Source organism: Pholcus phalangioides, unplaced genomic scaffold, assembly GCF_987345545.1.
Source record: "Pholcus phalangioides strain wild (caught in Gottingen) unplaced genomic scaffold, Ppha-v1.0 ptg000041l_1, whole genome shotgun sequence".
Lineage (NCBI taxonomy): Eukaryota > Metazoa > Arthropoda > Arachnida > Araneae > Pholcidae > Pholcus > Pholcus phalangioides.
Window position 1 is genome coordinate 7,843,177 of NW_028301627.1, and position 5,560 is coordinate 7,848,736.

At 40.6% G+C, this 5,560-nt stretch overlaps 1 pseudogene across 1 annotated transcript; it reads left to right on the plus strand.

Moving 5' to 3' along the window:
• Positions 1-268: 268 nt before the first annotated feature.
• LOC149065216 (speckle-type POZ protein pseudogene) lies at positions 269-4,428 on the plus strand (annotated as a pseudogene). The gene has a single exon (XR_016195696.1). The product of XR_016195696.1 is annotated as a speckle-type POZ protein pseudogene (transcript).
• The last annotated feature ends 1,132 nt before the right edge of the window (positions 4,429-5,560 follow it).

Consider the following 5,560-nt stretch of genomic DNA (forward strand, 5'->3'; position numbering starts at 1 on the left):
GTTGGCGGTGCGTCCCGAATATTTCTCGCAAAACTATGGTCAGATCAACATCACAAGAAATGGTTTTCACGAAGCTTTTGCAGTCCATATTCAAAAATCCTTATTGTACTGAAAAAAATAATTCTAACATCATAATGAAAAACATGGAACATTCCATTAGAACTGCAATAATTCGATGATATTAATAATTAATTATCACGTCCACAGCAAGGTGAAGGAGGAGGAAGAAGAAGAAGAGGGAAAAGGGGGAAGAAAGAAAAGAAACACACGCAGGGTTAGACAAAAGATATTTGGTGACATCCGAGGTCAAAGACGTTCTAGTTATTTAACGACGACCGAGGAATAAAAAAGTACATGCTGGCAACAGCGATTGAGGCCAATGTTCTTTCCTTTTTGATGATGTCGTCCGCTGGAGTGAATTTAGGTTAAATTATAATATGCGTTTGTTATAGCGAGAGTATATTCGAGCCGTGTTGTTTTATCCGAGTTTCTTTAGTGGTTATTATTTGAATTAGCGGGGTTATTATTGGATTATAATAACAATAATAATGTCGGTGGCGTCCGCTCCGCAGCTGGAATTCCCAGCTGTGCCCGTGGCCGAAAGTTGGTGCTACACCCAAGTGAAGGTTATCAGGTTCTCGTACGTGTGGACAATCAACAACTTCAGCTTCTGTCGGGAGGAGATGGGCGACGTGCTCAAGAGCTCCACGTTCTCGGCGGGTGCCAACGACAAGCTCAAGTGGTGCCTGCGCGTCAACCCCAAGGGGTTGGACGAGGAGAGCAAAGACTACCTCTCCCTCTACCTGCTGCTGGTGTCCTGCAACAAGACCGAGGTCAGGGCCAAGTTCAAGTTCTCCATCCTCAACGGCAAGGGCGAGGAGAACAAGGCCATGGAGAGCCAGCGGGCCTACAGATTCGTCCAGGGCAAGGACTGGGGCTTCAAGAAGTTCATACGCCGGGACTTCCTGCTCGACGAGGCGAACGGCCTGCTCACCGACGACAAGCTGACCCTGTACTGCGAGGTGAGCGTCGTTGGCGACTCCATAAACATATCCGGACAGAACAGCGCCATCCAGTTCAAGGTCCCAGAGTGCCGCCTGTCCGACGACTTCGGGAAGTTGTTCGAGAGCCAGAAGTTCAGCGACGTGATACTCAGCGTCAACGGCAGGGAGTTCTACGCTCACAAGGCGATCCTTGCTGCGAGGTCGCCGGTGTTCTCTGCGATGTTCGAGCACGAGATGGAGGAGAAGAAGCAGAACAGGGTCGAGATCCAGGACATGGATCATGAGGTCCTGAGGGAGATGTTGAGATTCATATACACGGGTAAGGCGCCGAGCCTGGAGAAGATGGCAGATGACCTGCTGGCGGCGGCGGACAAGTACGCGTTGGACAGGCTGAAGGTGATGTGCGAGGAGGCGCTTGGTTCGAACCTGACCGTGGAAACGGCGTCTGACGTCCTGGTCCTCGCCGACATGCACAGCGCAGATCAGCTCAAGGCGCACGCTATCGACTTCGTCATACTGCATGCGACGGATGTCATGGAGACCAACGGGTGGAAGACGATGGTGATGGGGCATCCGCACCTTGTTGCGGAGGCGTTTCAGGCACTGGCAACTCAACAAGTGCCGCCGATCGTAGGTCCCCCAAGAAAGAAGATGAAGCAATCCTAACTTCGCCCGTGACTTTCTTTTTCTTTTTTTCTCTTTCTCGGAAGTACATTCGGACATGGTAATGACCCCACCTGGTAAAAAAAAACATTTTTTACTCTCACAACGTTATAAGCTTTAAAAGTGTGCTGCACAAATTAGTGACCGGTAGTGTCAGTTTTTTTTTCTCGTTTTATAAGTGGAAGAATTCCTTGTATACTCATATTATATATATATCGTGATGATGTGTTATCGATTATTTTTTGTTTATTCATGGAAATGATAATTATCATTAGTTTAAAGGGGAAATCGGAAAAAGGGAGTAGTAGCGGAAATATAATCAGATACTCACTCGATACTGTGTATAGTCAGTCTAAGGAATTTTCATGTTTTTTTGTCATTATCATTTTGTGTTTGTTTGTCGGTTTGAAAAAAAAAACAACCTTGAATTTTTCGGAGGATTTCCCGATATTTCTGGTGCCTTCAAAAAACTTGGTATATATATATATATATGCATATATTAATGTGAAAGAGGCGTAGTTTGCATCCTATGATTCATTCTCCTCTTTTTTTTTTTTATGTGAAAATTGTTTTATCAATTGCATGACTTGTAGCTGCTGCGGCTTTTATTGTGAAAGTGAACCGGAGGGTAAAGTCACCCAATATGGGAAAAATAAAGAATGAAAATTTTTTCATTATCTCAACATTGTTCCGGGAACTGATGTTAGTGTTAAAGGAACAATAAAGCTGAACTGGGAATTCCTTCCCCCCTCCCCTGTAGTCTCCATGAACTGTAATATGAGATATCGAAAATGGTTTTCATAATTATCTGAAGGTATATATAGGTCTGCCGTCACATTCTTTGGAATAATTAGAGAAGAATTAAGGCAGTTCACTAATTGTGTCTCCTCCCCTATTATCGTCAAAAAAAAGAAACCAGCGATATACTTCCTTCTGAAATTGAGTCTATTTTTGCTGATCTGTCTAAAACTATAGTGCAGTATTCTTCGTCGACCTGTAGGAACGAACTTGTAGTGTTTCTGGCAAAGTAAATTTAAAAAAAAACATTATTGCCAGACCCGATTCAGATTTTCTTTTACCTGAACGCATCTTTTAAACTATTTCGTGATAACTGAGTGCATTTGTAAAAAGTTGCATAACAAAATAATTTAAATGCTTGTATCTCAGGAAGCATTCAGAATATATATTGGTGTTATATATATCTGCGGGCAGATTTCGTTAAGGGAAATTCCCCCCAATGTACACTCTGGCTTAATCACTTCACGTAAAAGCGCTTGACAAGAAGTTTTGATTATCTCTATTTGATGAATCTGCAATAAATATGGTAACCTTGTCCTAAACTAGCCCCACGTTAGAAAAACAAAAAAAGGGGGAAGAAATATAATAGAAGAAAGCGTTTTTTTAGTCCTTTTCACCCTCGTTCTACGTGTATATATTGGGAAGATACATTATGTATGTTTAAAAAACAATCTGTAGATAATAGGGTTGCTATAAAGCTTCATGATGGCGAAGAGAGGAAAGAAAACAGAACTTGTTTGAATTTATTCCACTGGAGTTTGGATGTAATATTATGCCCGTGATCGTAAATAGGTCAATATCTGTCTTGGGTACCAGACTTGCAGCCTGCTTTACTAAAGCGAAATTGTTTTACGGTTTGCAACACAAAAAAATACAACATCGATATTGCCTGTTAGTTATTCTAAGGATTAGACGGATGATGCAGATTTCATTATGTCCGTACCTACTATGCATAGAGGAAACCCAAAAAGAACGTATTTGTGTCCGAACTTGTGGCCATGTCTGTGACAAGCCTACCCTAATTTTTTATTGCTATTTACAAGAACACCCGAAAGCAGGGTTGGCAACGTTTTGTGGACATCGTTTTTACGGTACTGTCTGAAAGCATCCGAAATTTGTCTCAAAATGAATCAAAAAACAAAAACATTAAAAAATGGAAATCAAAGTATTTCTAACCAAATAAAATGATTGTGGAAACAGTATAAAATAGTGGTGGGACCTACACAGCCCTTTTCCAAGCCGTGCCGCAATAGAGATTAATTTCAATGCATGTGTCACTCTTTTAATTTCACAGACCATATACATACATCTCGTTTTTCAGGATACAAGTATTTTTTGCTCCCCCGCTACGAGACATTCTTCGTCTGTCCTTTTATTTTCATAAGAAATGTTTGTTTTGTCATTCTTTTGAATTCAAAATTGTTTTTATTTAGTCATGAAAATTTTTTTTGATTGTCGGTTTGGTGCCATGCAAATTGTGCCGGAAGGTCATCTTACCAACACCATGTTGAGCATGGGATATTCGGGGATCTGGAATTTTCACTTCTGACATTCTGACCCGCCAGCACATTTCAGCTCTAGAAATTTCATCCCTGAGATTTCGCCTGCCTTGACCATATGAGTGGTGGTCAAATTCATGAGAGAGTACGGTTTAGAGTGCAGTGGTTCTTAACCGGGGGTGTGGGAAAGCGCAATCATACATACGATTTTGACATGCTTTCATTGAAATACGAGCCAGCACATGTGTGTATTCAAATGAACTTTCAAGACTGATTTAGAACAATTTTTGTTGTGCTCAATTGGAACCATTTCCAAAACTAGTGGAGAAACAAACATACATTCACTACCTCTGCAGAATGGGGGGGGGGGGGGGAGTTGGCATCACTTTTGCTGATGAGAACAAAAACCATGAATCGCTGGAAATGTAAGCGATAATATATGGGTTAGGTTCCCACCCCCCCCCCCCTCAAACCTAAACTTCACAACAACTTGCAAGTTCTGTAATTATCTTTTAAGTGTAGCATTTTTAAACTATTAATTAGTGGATAATTAATGTAATTAATTGGGAATTCAATTTTTAACAAATAGTCAACATGTCATTCAAAGGGGAGAGGGGGTAAATTCAACTGCACTGGGGTTGTGTGGGGTGGAAAAAAGGTTAAGAACCACTGCTTTAGCGAATGACCATATGATAGAGTAACGAATCATATGAATGTGGGTGAGGGACTAAATGAATCATTTACAATATCGTGTATAATTGATAAAATAGGATTTCACTGTATTAAAATAACATGTTCTGTAGCCTGCTCATTAAATTTATACATGGGGTGAAATGTCCCATTCACTCGATCACTCATACAGCCATTCACTTTATGGCTGACTTGCTCACTATCTTGATCAGTACTAGGGTCACTCGCATATTCACTCATACAATCACTCACCCACGTGGTCAGGGTAAGTGAATTTTCAGGGACGAAATGTCGGAGGCAAAATCCCCAAACCAGAATATGTCTAAATCTGCAATGTAGAACAATGCTGTTGCAGAACAACCTGGAAGAATTTTAAGAAAATGGTATCACTGGAATTTTTAAACCGTAGAACATTTCCAGTAGGCCAAGGGCTTGTTGTAAAACAATGTGAAACATTCTGTTTTTGGGGGCAAAATTTTCATAAACTGTTGGGCATATGCTTCGGAACTTGAGGAGGGGGGGGGGGCAAGTATTTTGGACTCTCTCTTCCCTGTTAAACTTTGTTAAAACTGAGCCAGCGTTAAGTTCCCTTCAAGAATTTTCATGGATGTGCCATACGGGTGTCCTCAAATCCTGTACACATCAAATGCGTTTCTTTTTGAGTTTTAGTTTCTTAGTAGACAAAATTCATTAATTTTTTTTTAAAATTTTTAAAACTGCTGATTTTATTAACAGTATAGAACGACTGATAGCAGTCATTTTGACCGCAATAGGAAAAAATATTAATTATTTTTCTTTACTGAAACTTCTTGAAACAGCACCTATTCAGTCTCCTTGACAATAAACCCTTGTTTCTGTACCAATTGTTTTTGGACAAAAGAGCTTGTTATAGTGAAAAAGACCAAT